Below are 23,175 nucleotides of genomic sequence, written 5' to 3' on the forward strand. Positions count from 1 at the left end.
TTTGAAGACATGCAAATGTGAGAAGATCAATAGGTACCGCTTCAATGAGTATTTTTTTAATCTCAATACTCACAAATATTCTTTTCTATTATGCTCCACTCTCTTGTTGAGCAACTTTTGTTCTCAATAAAAAATAATATTTTCTTTAAAAAGGTACCACTTGTGCAGGAAGGTAATGGCATTCCAGGCCATCATGCTGGCCACATGACCTTGGAGGTGTCTACAGACAATGCCAGCTCTTCGGCTTAGAAATGGAGATGAGCATCATCCAGAGTTGGAGATGACTATACTTAACGTCAAGGGGAAGCCTTTACCTTTTGATTCCACTTTAACTGTCACGGCCCAATTCTGTGGGATCTTGGGGGTTGTCATTTATTTAAGCACTCTGGCAGAGAAGACTAAAGACATTGTAAAACTGCAACTCCAATTAACCCATAGCATCAAGCCAGGGCAGTTCAAGTGGTGTCAAACTGCATTAATTCTGCAGTGGAGATGCATCCTAGGTTGGTAGGTCTATGTAGCAAGGTTTTCTTTGTAGTGACATCCTAATTATAGATTTTCTTCCCTGGAGACACCATGATGGGAATCAAGACAGTACTATTTCAACCTCAATCCTTAAAACCAGCATAGGTTTTTTTTTCTGATGGTTTAGCTAAATGTGTATGTTTGCATGTGTTCAAACTGTTTTGAAAAAAAAATTGTTTGAAGTGTGTTTTTCTCTCTATTTTGTTGTTAGAAGCCATCAAGTTGATTTCAACTTATGGCAACTCTATTAATGTTCCTGTTGTTGCTTTCAAATAATTTTCAACCTATGGAAACTCTAATGCAAACCTATCACAGGGGCTTCTTGCCAAGATTTGTTCAGAATAGGTTTCCCATTGCCTTTCTTTGAGGTTGAGAGAGTGTGACTTGCCCAAGGTCATCAAGTGGGTTACTAGGGCTAAGCAGGAACTTGCAGCCTCATCACATTAGAGCATGATCCACTTCAAATCCGGTTTCTGCCTCCTGCAGAATTCTGGGATTTATAATTTAGTGAGACCAGGACCTCTCTGGCTGAGCAGTTTAAAGGCTTTGTCGAAGGCTTTCATGGCTGGAATCACTGGGTTGTTGTAGGTTTTTTCGGGCTGTATGGCCATGTTCTAGAGGCATTCTCTCCTTGAGGATGCTTGCTATAGATGCAGGTGAAATGTCAGTAGAGAATGCCTCTAGAACATGGCTATATAGCCCAAAAAAACCACAACAACCCAGTTTAAAGGCTCCTTCCTAAACCAGATGCCCCAGAATTTTGCAGAAGGCAGAAACTGGTTTTAAAGTGTATCCATGTTCTAGTGTAATGAAGTCCATAAACCCCAGTCTCCAGAGTCACCGTTCAATGTTTAAACCACTATATCATTCTGGCTCAATGAGAGACCTCCATATTTCTCTGTTAACAACCGTTCTACCAGCTGTTAGGAATTGTGGGAATTGAAGTCCAAAACACCCAAAGGACCAAAGTTTGCCCATGCCTGAACTAAGTCAAAATATATCTGTATGAGCACTGTGGCTATTATGGTGAAGGAGTTCTGCCAGTTGTAAACAAGGTCTGTGATATGTTGTTTTGTAAGACTATAGGAAACTACCTTTCTACTCAGTCCATTTGGCCAAGTTAGTAGTTAACTCTGACAGGCAGGCAGAGCTCTCCAGAATGGCAGGAAGGATGCTCTTACTAGGGCATCCATAGTGGTTTCTTAGGCGCCATTCGCACTGACCCTTTAATGTAGTTTAAGCCATGGCAGTCAGACAATAAACTTCCACAAAGTGCACAAAAGAAAGCTCTTTGGGGGTATTAGTAATCTGTGGTTTTGTGTAATAACCCTGTGGGCCCCAAACTAGTTCCAGGACTTTCTATGTTGACATCTGTACAACAGACACAGCTGGTTCAAAACAACATTATATGGTCAGTATAGATAGCCCTGTTAGCCTGGAATATCAGTGTGAAAAGGCATGGTGTAGCACAAGCATGGCCAAACTTAGGTCCTCCAGGTGTTTTGGACTTCAACTCCCACCATTCCTAACAGCTTCAGGCCTGAGGCTATTAGGAATGGTGGGAGCTGAAATCCAAAACACCTGGAGGGACCAAGTTTGCCCATGCCTGATGTAGCATCTTGGAGACAACATGAAAGATCTTGGTACCAGAAGCTCTGGAAGACTTAAATCTAGGTCATCCGATGTATGCCTAAATTTCGGTGTACCAAAACTCATGCAACCAACATCTTCTCTCACTTAGGTTGCATGAACTCTGTAGAATTAATGCAGTTTGACACCACTATAATAGCCATGGCTCAATGCTATGGAATGATGTGAGATGCAGTTTGATGAGGTCACCACACTCCATAGTGGTTTCTTAGGCGCCATTCGCAGAAGGCGCAGAAGGCCCAAGGCCTTGTAAAACTGCAACTCCCATGTTTGCATAGCACTGACACATGACAATTATAGTGGTGCCAAAATTGATTAATTCTACAGTGTAGAGGCACTCTAGCTCATCAGACATACAGAGGGGAGTGCCTAGATTTAAGTCTACCTAGGTTGATACTACCAACTTCTTATCTCCCTTAGGGCACATCTATGCTGTAGATTTAATGCATATCGACCCCACTTGAACTGCCATGGTTCAATGCTATGAAAACATCAGAGTTGTAGGAGGCCTTGGTGGCACAATGGGTTAGGTTTGAATCTGGGAGAGCAGGTTGAGCTCCTTCTGTCAGCTCCAGCACCCGATGCAGGGGCATGAGAGATGGCAAAACATCAAAACTTCTGGGTGTCCCCTGGGTACCATCCTTGCAGACAGCCAATTTTCCCACACCAGAAGTAACTTGCAGTTTTTCAAGTCACTCCTGACACAAAAAAACAAAAACAGAGATGTAGATTTACAAGATCTTTAGACTTCTCTGCCAAAGAGTGCCAATACTTCAACAAACTATAACACCTATGGTTCCATTGTATTGAGCCATGGAAGTTCAAGTGGGATCAAACTGGATTCATTCTACAATGTAGATGCACCCTTTGTCTCAATGGTGCTCCCAGATGCCTTTGTGCACATGGTCAGTTGTGTGGCGGCCCTCCAACCCCCCTGCAATGCACCTGCACATGCACAGTCCCCTCCCTGGACTGTCTCCCAGCTTGACAAAATTCAGGTTCTGTTTTCTTTCTTTGTAGGCTGATGGTGGTCTCTTTCCCCAATAGTGCATAAAGAGGATGCTGTGAGGCCCTTTCCAGGGAGCAAGGTGCCTCATGGGCCTCTTTGTGTGAAAGCCTCATTGCAGAAGTTGAGTGGGAAGGGAGGAGAGAACTAGGGTAGTGGATGCCATATTCCCTTTGGACAGGCCAGCCATACACAGCTCCTTTGCTTTGAGTGTAAGCAAAGGGAGCATCACTGGGTGGCTGAGGCCTCTCCTTTTGTCTCTTTAAAATATAAATCATAGTTCTGGTCTAGATGTAATGACTGTTAGGACAGAGGCAAAATAAAGGCAGTGCTCCCCCCCCCCCCAAAAAAAAGAACTCTGCTCTGTTAGATGAGATTTTTCCTTCATTTCCCAAGTATTTAGCATTGCAGTAATTTCAGCTTCAACTGAGTATTTAGAGCAGTGTTTATCAACCTGGGGGTCACGAGGGTGGTGTCAGAGAGGTCCCCAAAGACCACCAGATTTTCTTTTGGACATGGGGGTTCTGTGTGAGAAGTCTGGCCCAATTCTCTCATTGGTGGGGTTCAGAATGCTGTTTGATTGTAGGTGAACTATAAATCCCAACAACTACAACTCCCAAATGCCAAGATATATTTCCCCCAAACTCCAGCAGTGTTTACATCTGGGCATATTGAGTATTTGTGCCAAGTTTGGTCCAGATCCATCATTGTTCAAGTCCACAATGATCTCTGGATGTAGGTGAACTACAACTCCAAAACTCAAGGTCAATGCCCACCAGACCCTTCCAGTATTTTCTGTTGGTCATAGGAGTCCTGTGTACCATGTTTGGTTCAATTCCATTGCTGGCAGAGTTCAGAATGCTCTTTGATTGTAAGTTAACTATACATACCAGCAACTACAACTCCCAAATGACAAAATCAGTCCCCCAACCCCACCAGTATTCAAATTTGGGTGTATTAGGTATTTGTTCCAAATTTGGTCCAGTGAATGAAAATACATCTTGCATATCAGATATTTACATTACAATTAATAACTGTAGCAAAATTACAATTGTGAAGTAGCAACGAAAATAATGTTATGGTTGAGGGTCATCACAACATGAGAAACTGTATTAAGGGGTCGCAGCATTAGGAAGATTGAGAACCACAGATTTAGAATGACAGAGTCTGGCAAATTTACCAAGGGAATGCAATACACAGCAAATATGAATGTTAAGAGTGAACACATCCCAATGTCTCAATCTCTGTAATGCTACATATTTGGTGACTGAAAGAGTACTTTATTTAACCTGCAGATAGAGATGCATCTAGAGTAGGGGTGGGACAAGTAGAGAGGCCCTGCTCCATACCCACTGTACATAAACATTTACCAGATCAGAACAACCAGAGGCAGGAAAAGCTTGGACATGTCATGTCTTTGAATTGCATCTCTCAGAATCCACACATGTTGACTGGGGGATTCTGGGAATTGTAGCCATGTCCATTAAAGATTGACCAGGTTCCTTGGGTACCAGATTGTGAGGACTTAAGAGACGAGCAAAGAAGGTAACAGAGAGGCAACAAAAAAGTTGTTTAAAAAGTAAATTCTCCAAGTGCTGGATGTAAGGAAAGTTATGGCCATTCCATTCAGTGATGCTTATGATGGGTTTTCTCTTCAGCATAGCACTCAAGGGACATTCAAGAGGGTTTTCAAAAGCAAGACACCCTCTTCTTCTTTCTGTATTGCATCAGGGTTTTTTTTCCATGTCAGGAGCAACTTGAGAAACTGCAAGTCGCTTCTGGTGTGAGAGAATTGGCTGTCTACAAGGATGTTGCTCAGGGGATGCCCGGATGTTTGATATTTTACCATCCTTGTGGGAAGCTTCTCTTATCGGGAGCTGGAGCTGACAGAGGGAGCTTAACCCACTCTCCCCAAATTCAAACTGCTGACCTGTGAGTCCTCAAACTTTTAAAACAGAGGGCCAGGTCACAGTCCCTCAAACTATTGGAGGGCTGGATTGTAATTTGCATATATCTTATTTGTAGTGCAAAAAACACTTAAAAACAATAGAATAATTAAAAATGAAGGACAATTTAAACAAATATAAACGTATTAGTATTTCAATGCGGAGTGTGAGCCTGCTTTTGGCTGGTGAGATAGGATTGTTATTGTTGTTGTGTGCTTTCAAGTCATTTCAGACTTAGGTTGACCCTGAGGGAGGGCCGGGTAAAAGACCTTGGGGGGCCCGTATCCAGCCCATGGGCCTTAGTTTGAGGACCCCTGGTTTAACCATTGCACCACCAGGGGCTCAGTAATACTGTGCGTAGACACTCTGTGGAAGTGGATGACAGATACTTCATTCTTCTGAGTTGGAGTCTATCCAAGAGTAAGAGGGTTTATTTGGGGGGGGGGGGGGATCAGTCATGCAGTCCCTTCAAGAGGTTGTTGGGGTAGGGTCAGGGGCGGCTCAACCCATTACGCAAAGTAAGCACTTGCAGTATAGTTGATTTTGCCCAGGAGCGCTCTTGAGGTGCTCTTGGGGGAAAATAGACCTTGACATATGTGAATTGTAGTTACTGGGATGTATAGTTCACCTACAATCAAATAGCATTCTGAACTCCACAAATGATGGAATTGAACCAAATATGGCACACAGAACTCCCACGACAAACAGAAAATATATATCAGTGATTGGTTGGGGCGAGGGGGGGGGGGCAAAATACTGTTTGCTTACTGTTGAAAATTACCTAGGGCCGCCTCTGGGCGGGGTCAAAAGAGAAAAAAGTGAAAAAAGAGTGAATGTACAGTGTTTCCCCTTTTAAGTATGTGTGGACTCCCATTCTTAAAACTGTCTGATGATGCAGAGTCACCATTGGAAAGAACAACTGCAGAAAAAGAACTAGCCTGGCCTTCTTTTTTCAAAAACCCAAACCACAGAAAACAGTGTTTTTTACTCTGCTGTTACATTAAGAGATAATGAGGCCGAATAGGCTTCGCACTCCTCCTCCCCCATGCAGTGTTTGATTCCAGGCTGTAATTACCATTCGCTTGGCCTTTAAATCTTAGTAATGAGAAGCTGCGGAAAAGTTCCCAAAAGCACAGACAAAGCAAAGGTTGGTGTTTTTTTCTTTTTTCTTTAGCATGGGTGTGGAAGAAGCGCCTTTTAATTTCAGAGTTACCCAGTACAGTAGTTAATAAGTTCCAGTTCAAGCAGATAGGCAGGTGCCGCTTCACGGTGCAGCAGTATTAATGCAGTGGATGCAAATGTGACATTGCGGGAGAAGCGTCCTGCCAAACGTCCACAAATATGGCTCTCCAGGCAAGAAAAGGCACTTCTAAGCATTCCTGAGGTCCATTAGGAGTTTCCTCCCCTTCAGTGAGTTCTGGAGCAGTTCAGCGTCTGCGAGAGGATCTGATTTCATTGTGTTGCAAAATGGCTGGGGAGCTGAAGGGAAGAGTATGTGTGTAAAAAAAAAAATTAAATAGATGTGTATAAATAAATAATATAAAATGCTAAAAAAAGAAAGTCTTGGCCAGGAGCAATATCTTTTTTGTTAATGCACACTTTGGTTTGGATGCACTGTTGTCCCATTGGAAGCTGTAAATATTTCTTTATTTAAACAGACTGCAAAGTGCAAAACAATGGAGGTGAACAATGTGCATTTCCTTCCCCACCCCCTGTACCGGAACATTATATGCACTCAAATGTCTAATATTTTTTTAAAAAATATATTTGAGCTGTACAGAGTTAAGCATTAATCAAGTATTTCATTTGTATGTCTTCAATGTTATCAATATTTTTCCTTCTAAAAATGTTATGGCAGGATTTAAAATTCTGTGCTAATAATGGAGAATCTTTTTTCTTCTTCTGATGTCTACCTCACCACCTTGGCAAGGGAAAAATCCTCCAAAGACCTTCCTATCATATTCTCGAACAGTTCTTCTTCATGTCAATGACACTTGAGCGGGAGGATCTTTCAGCTGTGTTGTTTTTAACTCCAACAGAATAATCCTATACACATTTACTTGGGAGTAAGCCCTGCCGAACACATACAAATAGGATTGCACTGTAACATTTTTGAGGTAAATTGATATCCAGAACATTTTTTACAATATGCTTTTACCAGATTTACTAAAAATGATGACTGTATTATTAAACTCTTTCCCTCCAAAATCAGTTGCTTTTCTTTTTGTTCTATTCTGATTAAATAGTAGCACATTATTTTATCTTAACAGAATGTTGGCTACAATATCTAAAATGCTGAAACAAGCACCACTTAAAAGCCTGGTCTTCAAAGTATTTTCTACTTTAAATCTTTTCATTTTCTTATGAAACTCTTACTGGGACCTTTTAAAGATAACGAAGGACTTCATTAAGAGTGGAAACTACATTTCATGGAGATTGCTGCTTTCAAACTGCAACACACACGTTATAATTTGTGTCTTTGATCAATTGGGGACATTTCAGTAAACAAGAAAATATGTATTGTTGCACTGGGTGCATATTTATATGTTATATTCTATAGATTTTTTAAAATTGTGTCAGATGCAATTTGAGAACCTTCAAGTTGCTTCTGGTGTGAGATAATTGGCTGTCTGCAAGGATGTTGCCCAGGAGATGTCCTGATGTGTTACCATCCTGTGGGAGGTTTCTCTCACGCCCCTGCAGTTGACAGATGGGAACTCGCCTTGTCTGGTGGATTCAAAATGCTGACCTTCAGGTTAGTAGTCCAGCCGGAACAAGGGTTTAATCCATTACACCACCGTGATTCCTCTGTAGATGTGGAAAATATTATATTTACTATCAATATTCAGTAACATTTTACATGTAATAGTTATATAAAAGTAAAATATGTATGTTTGAAAAAGTGCAATTACTCATATCTTCAACACAACACACTTGACTTAAAAGTCTTGCATTGGGATGTAAAGCTCATGAACACAAAGGTTGTGTCAAAAAGATTTTAGGGAAAGGAGCAGAGATCGGAAACATGACAACCTGCTTTATGTATAGCAGGGTTAGGGAGCATGGCATAGTGGAGTACAACTCTGGAGAACAGTGTTTGATCTCCACTCAGTCAAGAAAAACCATTGCATGATCTTGGGCAAGTCATCCACTCTTAGCCTGAGAAAACCTGTGATAGAGTCACCAGAAGTTGGAAATGGAGAGTCAGTGTAGTGTAGCGGTTTGAATATTGCAATATGACTCTACAGATCAGAATTCGATTCCTAACTCAGCAATGGAAACCCTCTGGGTGACCCTGGGTGAGTTGCACATTCACACCCAGAAAACCTTGAGGTAAATTTGACCTAGGGTTGCAATAAGTTAGAAAAGACTAGAAGGCAAACCTAGCCACTACTCAATGGTGGGGAGTCATTGGCATCACCATATAAAAACAGCTGTGGGACCACAGTTGACCAACCCTGATTTATAGAAGGTGGAAGCATTAGATGGAAATTAGTAAATGTCCTGTTTCCATTCTTGCATACATATGACTTGGAAGCCTGGAGAAGGCTGGACACCAAATGAAATCATCCCCCAATGTTTTGAGGGAACTACCTGCATTGCTTTGGGTAGGAGAAACTCATACTTGTGCTAGGCTATGAAATAATTATCCCAGCTTGCCAGAAGAGGGAGCATGACTAGATAATCTTGGAAACTGATAGGACACCCCTAATTGCATCACAGCACATTAAGATATCAATCAAGGAAGCCATTGCCCTGATTTGGCAAGATCTGAGCAGGGCTATTGATAACAGAGTGATTTGGACGTCTCTTCTTCATAGGTTTGCCACACAGTAAAGTTGAATTGATAGCAATTAAGAACAACATAAAAAAGATCCCCAGTTCTTCAAGAGGTACACTGTACACACAATTATCCTAAAATTTAAGGTTTAAAATTAAATACAGTGCTATGTTCTTCCTATCTTCTGCATGCATAATCTCTCTCTCTCCAAAACTCGCTAAACATGACTCAAATTGCTTGAGATGTAGAAAAGGGGTCTTCTCCTGGACCAAAAACAGGCATCTTGGAGTTTTCCCCATATTTCCGTTGCCTATTCCAATCCCTAAAGCCAAGTTACAAACCAATAAGTTACTGATTTGCATGAGCAAGTGTGATGTAGTCCAGCCTGTCTTGCTCTTGTTCCAAGGGTGAGTCTCCTGTTTGGGCATATGTGGAACCACCTAGCGAATGCCCAACCCTCCTCCCAAGCAGCAAGGGAATATCTGTTATATGGTTTACTAAGACTTGTAAGGAAGTTCTTAACCTGTGGGCCACAAGGATCAAAATCTGGTCTTCAAGCCTCCTTCCTCTATATTTTTTTTATTTTTATTTTTTATTTTATTTCCACTCCTGTTGCTCCATTACCACTCCTTCCCTGTTGCTAGCCTCTGTTCTGTATCAGAAATTAGAGCTGATGTGGTCTATCCAATGCAATTTTCTGAATCGGCACCCCAAAGCAAATTTAAAGTTGACCAAAAACTGATTCGTAACCCTTTTAGTACTAATCTTGGAGAGTGGTCCCTGGTCAAAGTGGTCCCTGGTCAAGTGGTCCCTGGTCAAGTGGTTCCTGGTTAAAAAAAAAGGTTAGTAACCACTGTTGTACGGAGAAGCCTGAGTAGCAAAGTAGATATGGTTGGTTCTGAAATGGTTAAGCCACTGGTTTTGTTTTGAGGGGAAGTGGTTGTCCTCTATCCCACTAACTTCAGTAGGCACCAGCCCTCACTCTGTTACATTGAGTGGAATGTGATGGCAGGCCTCGGTAATATTGTTATCATTGGGCTTTTATGCAAGGGAAAACAGTGGTTAAGACAGGTATTATATTAGAAACACACATATATTCTTAGGATTTGGGGGGGGGTGTTAAGGTCCAGAAGCTGCTTTTCTGTCCCTGGAGACTTACTGGAAAGACACAGACTGTCAAGAGGGAGGTGTGGGAGAGGATGCATGTGGTTAAATAATATATAAACCATGTGTGTGGGGGGGGGGGGGAGGGGGAGTGGTTGTCACCTATTTAACAGGTTTTGCTTGGATTCATAATTCCTAGATTCAATGGATACATATTCCCTTGAACTGGACCAGTTTTTCCTCTTACACATCCTGGCTTGATTTTGTTTACTGCTTTGGGATGTGATCAAATATTTGGTCTGCGAGGTCAAGATAAGTCAGGTGCAAGCTATGAATTTGACATAGGTTGTGAATGCAGGAAACCGAAACGAGCATAGTAAGTAGAGGTACATTAAAAGAAAATTCTGTGCCGAGAATGCTAGGTGTTGTCAGTATACATTATGCAATTGTTTGTTTCATGTGTAGCTCTATGTGTCCATAAATGATCAAGAGGAATAAATGAAAATGTTCTTAAAACTACGGCATCTCCCCTCAATGTAGGATACCAAACACCATCCTTAACCAGTGGAAATTTTGCTCATTGATTTTCCCAATGCTTGGCAAAATCATTTTTAACTTTATATGCCAGAATTTTGGGCTTTGAAGCCAAATGATTTTTTTCCTCTAAATTATACTTTTGCTTTTTTGAGATTTCATGAACTTCTACATCAGTGGTTTCCAACCCGTAGTCCATGGACCACCAGTGTTCTGCAAGAACTAAAATAGGGTTCACAACCTCATAATTACTACACAGTTGCAACGTGAGTGACGGGTCTCACAAAACTCTCTTATAGTTCCGGGGCTTATTAAATATGGTTTTCTGTGTGTGAGCAGATGGCAACTACAGGATGGTATATGTTCTGAATCAGAAACTAGAGCTGATGTGATCTATCCAGTGCAATTTTCTGAATCAGCACCCCAAATAACCAAACCAAATCTAAAGTTGACCAAAAACTGATTCTTAACCCTTTTGCTCCTAATGTTGGAGAGTGGTCCATGGTCAATTGGTCCTTGGTCAAAAAAAGGTTGCGAACCACTTCTCTACATCTTCAAGCATGTCTCTATAGGCAAGAAAGTCTAGAAAATTCCTTCAAAAACAAACACACAGAATCTTAGTAAGCAGGTTTCAGTATCTAGTCCAAAATCTAACATTTTTTCTGTTTTCTCTACAAAGTCATAATATATAGTCACATAAATTTAATAATGGAGGCAAGTGATATCTCTCGAACTCCAGAATACATTGGCAATGCATTGTGGGATGGTGGAATTAAACAATTTGCTCAGGATGAAGATAAGCCTTTGTTTTAGTTTTAGAAAAAGGCTACTTTTGGTCTACAGTTCCCAGAATTCCTCAATCAGTATGATGAATCAAGTTGACTGAGAAATATTGGAATAAGTTCTTAAAAAGGAACTTATCCAAGCTCTGGTTTTATGCAGTAGTGGATTCTGTGCAGTTGCAACAAAAAGGGGTTATAGAAAGATTCAGAAGGAAACATATATTTATCCTCCCAATTTTAAAAGGGATGCCTACTTGTAATTTCGACATTTCTTTGTTACGAATTCTGGTAAAGTAATAACATTATGTGAGAGTCAAATCATTTCTGGTATTTGAGGATCATGTGTCACTCAAATCTTTCTTGAAATCAACTATAATATTTGGGCACACCTAGAAAACATTCAGCTGTTGACTCTGGATGCTAAACTATGTGTTTATGAGTCATACATATATTTGCATATGGAAGAGAAATATCTGGTTTGGCACTCACAGCTGTCTACTTAGTGTTTCAAGTGGGGAAACAAAGGGCTTGTTACTGAAGGTCAGATGTGAAAACTATTTAGAACACCAGATGCTGTTGGACTGCAATTCCCAATGGCTCTAGGTAGCATTAGTGAGGGACACTGGGAGTTATAGCACACCTGGGGGATAATGTACACACTCACTCAGTGGGTTCAAGGGTGAGAACACACTGAGAGCCATTTGGACCCCTCCTGATCTCAAGGAAACCACACACAACCATTGTGGGATATTGCTTTTTAGAAGTTTAGGGATGAGGATTTGTAGGCAAATCTATGGATACATTTTCACTACAGGATGAATACAGTTTGACACCACCATACCTTAAGAAGCTCCCAGTGGTGCAATTGGTTAAACCCTCATGCCGGCAGGGCTGAAGACCGACAGGTTGGACGTTTGAAACCGGGGAGAGCGCGGTTGAGTTCCCTCTGTCAGCTCCAGTTCCTCATGCAGGGACATGAGAGAAACCTCCCACAATTATGGTAAAACATCAAAAACATCCGGGCGTCCCCTGGGCAACATCCTTGCAGACAGCTAATGATCTCACACCAGAAATGACTTGCAGTTTCTCAAGTTCACTACTGATACAAAAAAAACCCCACCTTAACTGCTATGGCTTACAACCTCATCAGATGGGCAAAACTGCCCATCCTACAACCCCTCAACCTCACTTGAGGCACAGAGCCCACCAGATCCCACCATATGACATGGATATATTTCCAGAAGGGCTCCATGCCTTAAGTGAAGTCGAAGTGTGGTAAGAAGTCAAAGTGTGGGGTGACGAGTTCCCCACTGGCCATGAGCCATGGCGAATCCCCCCGCTATTGCCCGGATTCGGAACCTCCTAATGGGATTATGAGAATTGCAAGGTTCTCTATCAAGGAGTACATAGCCTTGAGTCATGATATTTAAAGTGGTGAGGATGCACTTTTTTAGCCTTCTTCTGGTCATTGTGGCCAATATAAAGGCAAACTCTGAGTTATAAACACCCAATTTACAAACAACTCATAGTTACAAACAAGGGTGGAATAACAGAAAGTGAGAGAAAATCTACCCCTAGGAATGGAAAATCACTCCTATAAGAGTTATCATGGTGAAAAAGTGTCCCAAATGAAACTTTATCACCAGTCCTTGTTTCCACAGCAAGTCAAACTTTCCACAAGCCAATTATCACAGGAACAGAAAGTGAGGTAAAATCTTCTGAACAGGAGCACAGACAGCAAAGCAAACATCACAGGAGTGATAACCCTTCCCTTATCCTTTCCAAAGCCTACATGCATATATCTATATCTATCTATCTCTCTATCTCTCTATCTATCCATCTGGGGTTACACTTAATAATCCACCTGTTCTGACTTACATACAAAGTCAACAAACCTACAGAACTCATCTTGTTTGTAACTTGGAAACTGCATGTAGAAGTTGAAGAAACACAACATACAAACAATCTACAGACCCACTAAGAAAATCCAACAAATGGACAAGAGGGATCCTTTCACCTCTGCAGGAGTCTACCGGATACCATGCAGCTGTGGTCAAGTCTACCTAGGGACCACCAAATGCAACATTGCCCAAACACCAAATAAGGAACATGAAAGGCACTGCAGACTAATTCAGCCTGAGAAGTCAGCCATAGCAGAGCACCTGATGAACCAACCTGGACGCAGCATATTATTTGAGAACACAGAAATGCTGGACCATTCTAACAACCACCATGTTAGACTGCACATAGAAGCCACTGAAATCCACAAGCATGTGGACAATTTCAATAGAAACCATGAAATGAACACAATCTGGCTACCAGTATTAAAAAAGCTCTGAAATTACAACAGTAAATAACTCAAACACAGGGGAACACCAGACAAGAAACAATTCAGAACATCTAATCACCTCTCAATAAAGAATTCCCCAGGCAGTAACAAGGCACACCAAAAAAACTGTCAGACCATTAAATGCTAATCAATGTGGCCAATGGAAACATTCACACCTAGCTCCAACAGACAAAAGTTCTTTTTCCCACCCTGTACTTTCTACAGATATATAAACTCAATTTTCCTAGTTTCCAACAGACCTCACAACCTCTAAGAATGCCTGCGAAACATCTGGAGATAATGCTTCTAGAACATGGCTAGAAAACCAAAAAACCCCTACAACGACACACAAACTGCATGTAGTTTGAAATTTAGACATTGGAGGGACCTGGGGATAAAGAGGTGCCTTAAGCCATTTGATGGGAACTCCCAGTGGTGCAGTGGGTTAAATGGTGCTCCATGCAGTCATGCCAGCCACATGACCTTGGAGGCATCTATGGACAATGCTGGCTCTTCAGCTTAGAAATGGAGATGAGCACCACACCCTAGAGTCGGACACAATTGGACTTAATGTCAGGGGAAAGCCTTTACCTTTACCCTTAAGCCATTTGATAATTTATGGACTTTGTTTTCCTCTTAGTAGTAATAAAGCTCACACACATAGAGAAATAAGGCTAGACCTATCAGGCAGGAAGGGTAAGAGTGGTGAAGTGGTTTGAGCATTGGACTGTGACTCTAGAGACTTGATTGGTTAATGGGCATTGTAACAGTATATTGCAAAGATTTCTTCATGCATACCATAAGGGTTATTATCTGACTTGGCTTGACAGAACATGCATGGAATAATTGCAACGCTCTATCCTTAAATCCAGAAATTCCCCGTGGTTTCAAAAATATGCCTAGTGATGACCCCATATTGCAATTATTATTGGCACAAATTTGTTAGGGTATGTACAGTGTAAGCAAGATCCCAGGTATAACGCATATAGTATATGTATAAAAGAGATTTCGTGCAGGCATGAATAGAGCTGATATTTTACTTATTAAGGATAAATTGTTTGCTATAGTGCTGGGTAGATATTTTGCTACTCTTATTCTGTGACTTTCCATATGGCATTTTAAACAGGAGCATTGACCTTATGTTTTAACTTTGTCAAGCAAGTTTCTAGACTTTCAGGGAGCAAAAATAAATGTAAACATATGGAGACAGTGCCGAATGAAATCTAGGAAGCTCAAAATACTCAGGGACAGAGTATAGCCTACCTCTCCTATATTGTTTTCTCTCTCTTGTGGAAAGGCAAATATCATAGCAACATTGCTCCTAGTTATCATTCCTCAGAGATGGTAACATGTCCATGGAGCCTAGGCCGAGTAATAAGGGGGAAAAGCCATTATGATACGAGCTGTGTGAAATAGAAATAGACAAAGAAGAGCAACAACAGTACTTTCTAGTTGCTGTAGCAACTTTTATTTACTGAATTGTAAGAGATCTTATTTATCCTTTACAACTGCAATGTGTGGAGCCCCCAATGGCACAAGGGGTTAAACCCTTGTTCAAATCTGGGGAGTGGAGGGAGCTCCCATTTGTCAGCTCCAGCTTCTCATACGGGGACATAAGAGAAGCTTCCCACAGAATAGTAAAATATCCAATACTCCCCTGGGCAATGTCCTTGCAGGCAGACAATTCTCTCACACCAGAAGCAACTTGCAGTTTCTCAAGTCGCTCCTGACATGAAAGAAAACCCTGCAATGTGTAGCTTTATTTTCAAAAATTTTGTGAAATGATATATATATATATATATATATACACACACACACACACACACACACACACACACACACACACACACACACTATATATATATATATATATATATATATATATATATATATATATATCTGGACATACACATACACAAACACAACAGGTACAATTCCCACCACCACCACGAGGATTATTTTCTTTCACATATTAATTCTTTTGGAGACAATCCTTCTAGATTTACATACTGCATGACATTTGTATTCTATTTCTTATGGCCTGATCTCTAGACTTATTCATAATATAATTCCTGCCCTGGTTCCATCTTTCTTCAACTTCTTGCATTCTATTTTCATTACCTTTTGAATCATTTAATTTTACATCCATAGTTTAAAATTCCACCATATTGTTGTTGTTTATTCGTTTAGTCACTTCCAACTCTTCGTGACCTCATGGACCAGCCCATGCCAGAGCTCCCTGTCAGCCGCCACCTCCCCCAGCTCCTTCAGAGTCAAGCCGGTCACTTCAATGATGCCATCCATCCATCTTGCCCTTGGTCAGCCCCTCTTCCTTTTTCCTTCAATATTCCCCAGCATCATTGTCTTCTCTAAGCTTTCCCGTCTTCTCATGATGTGGCCAAAGTACTTCATCTTTGCCTCTCCAGAAGATCTTAGTCTCTGTGGTGGTTTGTAAAGAGACAACATACAAAAAGTCATTATAAAAATATAAACAGGGGTACATATTTAAAATTAAAAAGGCAGTTTAGTACACAAGATCAACTGGTGTCACAAAACCCTCTTATAGTGCTGAGGCAATCGTGTTGTAATGCTGAAGCCACGGACCATATTTTCATTCTTGCAGAACACTGGTGGTCCATGAACCACAGGTTGCAAACCACTGTATATATAGAATGGAACTTGAGCACCAACTGAAACCGTGAAGGGACACCCAAGACGGGATGGTCATGCAAGAGAGGTCAGACCAAATGCAATCCCCGGGGAAGGTAATGGCAACCCACCCCAGAATTCTTGCCAAGAAAACTAAATGGATCGGTCCACCATATACTGATACCATATATTTACTGTCCACTTTGATTTGTCTTTCCATCCCAATACTATCAGTGTTTGTGTGCACTCAATTATTGCTTCCTTTATTTCCCTGTAATTTCCCATTCCCTTTCTTTGTACTAAGACCACCATTTCTTTTGTTATAACTCAATCAGTCCATAATATTTGGTTTGACACATTTTGTATTGTTTGCCAGAAATATTGTACCTGTTTGCATATGCATAAACTGGCCTTTCTGTTTCAGTTAAATAAATGTTGACTAAAAGTTTCTTAATTGTTTGACACAACTCTGTCTTTAATCTACTTTCTTTCTTTCTTTCTTTCTTTCTTTCTTTCTTTCTGTACTAGTTTTCCTGGCGAAAGAAGTATTTCTCACAAGCTGTTTTGCTATGCGTACATGAATACTCCACTTTGCTCATCATGACAATATATGGAAATTCTGTGGTTCAATTACAAAGCGTTATCTCCTGCACCTCCTCAGCCGATATCCTTCTTTCTTCTCTCTTTTATGTATCACAGTGACATGATCCAGTGAAAGTATCGTACCTCATACATCATGCTTTGTAAGACAGAGCTAGAATACATCTTGCCGGCTTCTCCTGGTACCAAATAGCTCTTTTATCAGCTTAGTAAAGTTGGCTTGCCCACTTCTGAGCTTTTCAGGGCAGAACCGCACTGACGTTTCTTTTCGCCTAGTGACAGAAACCGAATGCTTCCTGCTTTAATGTTTATTCAGCTAAACTTTTTACATTCCTGGGGAGATACCAGGCTGTCAGTAATGGATTGTTGGCTTTCTGCCAGCAGCTAATAGTTTTTTGAGGTTTGGGTGGCTGAAGTGTTTTCTTTTCTATTTTTTTAATTGGCTTTTGCTACATAACTGCTGTAATGAGCTTGAGAGGATTTTTTAAAAGTTCTTATTGGAGCTACTGAGGTGTCCCAGCATAGTGGCTATGCTAACAAGCAATTATGACAAATTATTAAGGCGGCACTTATATAGCTCTGAATAAATGTTTGATTGGATGAACAGTCAATGTTTTGCTCCAGTGCCAACAAGCTGCTGCTGACTGATTTTTCAGGAGAAATCATAGAATCATTGAGTTGGAAGAGACCTCGTGGGCCATTTATTTCAACCCAGGCTGTGGCGCAGCTGGCTAGGAGTCAACTGCATTAAATTACCACTGACCGAAAGGTCATGAGTTCGAAGCCAGCTTGGGTCAGAGTAAGCTCCTGACCATTTGTCTAGCTTGCTGTCAACCTTTGCAGCCCAAAAGTCAGTTACATCTGTCAAGTAGGAAATTTAGGTACCACTTATGCAGGAGGCTAATTTAACTAATTTACAATGCCATAAAAATCTCCAGCAGTGGGCGAAAAAATGAGGAAGTACTTCATCAAAGGACTTGGTGTCACAAGTGGACGGAGAAGTGACAACTCCCCCAGTGACCGGAATTCGAGCGTACTCTCACGAAACTGGAATGTCAAATTGCCTCTGTGTTTGTCTATATATGTTGTGTGTCTATGGCATTGAATGTTTGCCATGCATTATAATTTGCCCTGAGTCCCCTGCAGGGCGAGAAGGGCAGAATATAATTACTGTAAATAAACAAACAAACAACAAACAAACCCCCTGCTAAGAAGCAGGAAAATTGCATTCAAAGCACCCCTGATAGATGGCCATCCAGCCTCTGCTTAAAAGCCTCCAAAGAAGGAGCCTCCACCACACTCTGGGGCAGAGAGTTCCACTGCTGAACAGCTCTCACAGTTAGGAAGTTCTTCCTAATGTTTAAGTGGAATCTCATTTGGGTACAAGAAATGGGTACAAGAAAACTAAAGCATAGAGTAGGATCCAGAATGATTTAATGGGCCAGTTCCATATTAAATAGATAAGCTTCCACTCCCACTCTTTTTGTACCTCACCCAAGATAACCCCCTCAAGCTTAAGAGAAAACGTGGTATAGTGATTTGAAGTGTTGACTTGGGCTTTGGAGACCAGGGTTTCAATTGTCACTCAGCCATGGAAACCGATTGGGTGACTCTGAGCAAGTCACACTTTCTCAGCCTCAGAGGAAGATAAAAGGCAGACCCCTCTAAAGAAACGCTGCCAAGAAAACCTCATGATAGGATCACCAAGAGCTAGAAGTGCCTTGAAGACACACCACAACAAGGTCACAAGAGAGGTAGGAACATGTGTCAGGTTTTGCCTAACAGTATTTGACTGGGTAACTGGGGGATTGAATGGGAGCTTCTAGTCCCATTAAATCATGAACCTCATTGGTGGTCTTGGATCAGTTACTCTCTCTCAGCTTATTTGTATAAGTAAATTGGTCCTAAGAGAGCCAAGCATGCCATCCTGAATTCACAGGGAAAAAGGCAGAACATAAAGCTGCTGATAAATAAATAAATGTTTGAAATAATGGGTTCATTCAGTTTTTTCCTTTATGGTGATACAAGAATAAAAACTAGACTAATATAATGGCTCTGTCAAGACCAACTGCTTAAAATACCAGGTAAACAAGGGAAACATACACAGATATGCCCCAACTATCCATGTTTAGCAGACAGCTCTAGTAAAAAAAAAATCATATTATACATTTTGGCCTTCTAGGATTAGTTGGTAATGTTTTTTTTTTAATTGAGAGTATTTATAATACTGGAAACAATATCACCAGCTGTAGATCAGGCTTTGTTTGTCCTTGACTTCCCCATATGGAAAAGACAAAGAGAGAATGAACGTACACTTGATGCTGTAGCTTCCCATTATCCTGCACATTCTTCAGCTATACTTCAGAATCCACAACAAGCTGGACAACTTCCACATTCCCCTCCCAACCTTGCACAGACCTTTCAAGCACTGTTTTCAGTACAGCCACAATCTAATGTAAGGAGGGTGAATTTTAACATGAATTATTCTGTTTCAAAACACATTAGGAGTGTGGTCTTGTTTCAAAGGTGAGTAGAAGATTTCAGGGACTGCAAATTGTCTTTCAAACAAGGTACATCTTCAATGTGTTGCTGAAGGCTTTCATGTTTGGAATCACTGGGTTGCTGTGAGTTAAATGTTAATCAAAGTGGCCATTTGCACCATGCAGAAAATAGTTCTTTCTCCCACCTTGGACATTACACAGATATATAAACCTCACTTGCTTAGTTTCCAACAGACCCCTCAATCTCTGAGGATTTTTTTTTGTCATGTCAGGAGAGACTTGAGAATCTGCAAGTCACTTCTGGTGTGAGAGAATTGGCTGTCTGCAAGGATGTTGCCCAGGGGACGCCCGGATGATTTGATGTTTTATCATCCTTGTGGGAGGCTTCTCTCATGTCCTCGCATGAGGAGCTGGAGCTGGTAGAGGGAGCTCATCCACCTCTCCCCACATCCGAACCTGCGACCTGTCGGTCTTTAGTCCTGCCGGGACAGGGGTTTAACCCACTGCGCCACTGGGGGCTCTATCTCTGAGGATGCCTGCCATAGATGTAGGCAAAACATCAGGAGAGAATGCTTCTGGATCATGGTCATACAGCCTGGAAAAGTCACCGCAACTTAGGTGCATGTTCTCTATCAAGTTTAAAAGTGCATGTGCTTAGTTTTGATGTCTTCCTGATGCCACCCAAATTCAACAGCATGACATCAGTTTTCAATGACAAGTGGCACTTATTTTCCGCTATTAAAACAGCCAAAGCCTGGTATAAGTTGCAGCTCCCTTTCTTCCACTGTTTAAATAGGAAATGACTCCCCCCCACCACCACTCCAAAAACCTAGAAGTGAACTTCCAGCCTCTTCCTTTTTTTGTTCTTGGTTTGAGAAATTGTTGGCAATCTGTGAACCACCATTGGTGGAAAAATACCACCTTCAGCACGCAGTATCTCTGCCCAACTCTGCTTCATCTGAAACGCTGTTGAGATGAGAACTTAAAACAATTAGTTGATGCAACTTGCTCTCCTTCTTGTTCAGTCACTTGCTCCAGCTGTCTGACAGACTGTATGTCCATATATGAACTTGCAAGTGTCTTGAGAACTTTTGGGGAGGGTTTTTTGCCTGGCCCAGCACTCTCACAGGTATGGTGAGAACACAGGGGAGAGTCTATTTGCTGGAAGCACTAGTTAAAGGTTTCCCCTTGACATTAGGTCTAGTTGTGTCTGACTCTGGGTGGTAGTGCTCATCTCCATTTCTAAGCCAAAGAGCCAGCATTGTCTGTAAACGCCTCCAAGGTCATGTGGCCGGCATGACTGCATAGAGCTCTGTTACCTTCCCACCGGAGCAGTACCTATTTATCTACTCACATTTGCATGTTTTTGAACTGCTAGGTTGGCAGAAGGTGGGGCTAACAGCAGAAGCTCACTCCACTCCCCGGGTTCAAACTGCCAACCTTTCAGCCAGCAAGTTCAGCAGCTCAGCAAGTTCAGCAGCTCAATGCTTTAACCCACTTTGCCACCGGGTTACATTGCTTGCATTGTCATAATTACAACACCCAACTGCCGCACATGTCAATTATGGCCAAAATCCTAATAGTAGTCCAGTTAAGTAAACCTATTGAATCAGTGAGTTTTACGTAAGTGTAGACTCATCATTTAACCATGAATTCAATGGGTCTACTGTAGGATTCAAGCCTATATATACATTTCTTTCCAAGCATTTATTTTTCTTTTGGTGCATCACATTATTGAAATACATTCTTGCGTGCGCACACACTATGTCTCTGTGTATGTGTGTATTTAGGCATTTCAATGGCATGACATAAGAAAGAAAACCAAATGCTTCAGTGCTACGGGTCAAGTTTACTTAACACTGCAATGTTTTTAAAACAGGACAATGTCATTTCAGTAAATGTCCCAGAATAGCAGAAAGGCTTCATGGGATAATTGCTTGAAAAACCATCCACTCTAGGGCAACCTTTACAAACCAAGCTGGGTATAAAATGTGCATGCAATAAAATTTGAATGTGTTAGGAAAACGAAGCCGAGAGCCTGGAGACCACAAAGAAGGGGAAGCAAACAAACTCCTGAACTCCTTGGTTTGTATTCATCCTGTTCTGACCAAAACTCAGGAGAGCAGCCTAATCCATTAATTTGTTGCACAACTCAGATAAGTTATTTCTTGCTTTCTAGATGTGGGCAGCAAAAAAACCCCTTCTATAAACAGTTCAAATATGTCTTGAAGGAAACATCAAGAACCAAAAACTCTTTAAGTGTTTGCATTTTTCCTTGAGAGCATTTAGAATAACCTGCATTTCTGTTTTGACCATTCCTTGCTTTGGTACTTTTTCACTGTCCCAGCTAAAACTTAAGGTGTATATACACTGTAGAATTAGTGCACTTTGACACCATGGCTAAATACTATTGAACAACAGGAGCTGTAGTTTTGCAAGGTCTTTGGCCTTCTCTGTCAAAGAGGGCTGGTGCCTCACCAATTTACAATTCTCATTGTTCCACAGTATTGAGACATGGTAATTAAACTGGCATCTAACTGCATTAATTCTGCAAAGCAGATGCACCCTGTGAGCTCTGTCACACTACAAGTTATAGCACTATCATTCAAACTTCCATAAACTTCAAATTTTTAAACTTTAAGCCAGAGAGATCTAGCACCTTACTTTCAAACGAACCCTAACTCTCCTCATCTAAACCTTATCTGCCAAAACTTTATCTCCTTTTCAAACTACATTCACATTTCCAGCAAATCACCTCCAACATTCCATCCTCTTGCCCTCTCTCTACAGACTACTTACTTTGACATATCCACTATACATAGCAACATATTACCTTATTTTCTATAATATGCACGCAGCAACAATTTGCACAAATTCAGAAAATTGCAATGGACCCTGGCAAACCTGGGTGTGGAAAATAATCCCTGGACCTTGCCCATTACTACATTAGGTATTACACTACCATGATTACAATCATCATAGCAATAATAATAATAATAATGCTGCAACACCCCTCCCTCCATTGGGTGCTGCCTTATCTTTGGCGAGGGGCTTAACTGGTTCTATGATGTTGATAGCTGTGCTGGCTGTAGTGTAAACTACCAACAGGTTCAACCAAGCCAGAGTGGTCTCAACTGAGAAGTAGAAGTAAGTGCACTCAACCCATTTAAATATGGTGAAACAAACTCTAAAGAAGTCTATACTGGCTTGGTTGTCACCCAGGATAATAAGGACCACGGTGAGTGTTTTTCCTGGTCACCCATTGACAAGTTGGCTACAGGAACCAGGTCCCACTGCTGAGCAACCAGGGTGTGGGCCTGTTGGGCAACTGGAAACAAAACTGTGACTCACAAAAAAGAAATGTATTAGATGATTTGCCACTTTCCTGTTTAATAGACATAATAATAGATAATTTGGGTTAATTATTAACTTACACACTATCCATCAGCCCTATCCTCACAACTGATTTGCAGTAGTCTGCCTACCCGTGTCCAAAAACTGACTATCAATGCAGGTTCATTGGTTGTTGGTTTGATGGTTGCTCTTATATTCTGTTATAATGTTGTTGTTTTATTCTGTTCTATGCTGTTGTTTGTGTGTTTTTAGTATATTATATTTTAACTATGTTTGATTGGGATCGTCCCTATGTAAGCTGCCCCGAGTACCTCCAGGGAGATGGAGGCAGGATATAAAAATAAAATTATTATTATTATTATACTATTATTATTACTAATAAAAAATAAATGAGTTTAATAGACATTAAACAGG

The sequence above is a fragment of the Anolis sagrei genome, chromosome 4, assembly GCF_037176765.1.
Source record: "Anolis sagrei isolate rAnoSag1 chromosome 4, rAnoSag1.mat, whole genome shotgun sequence".
NCBI lineage: Eukaryota > Metazoa > Chordata > Lepidosauria > Squamata > Dactyloidae > Anolis > Anolis sagrei.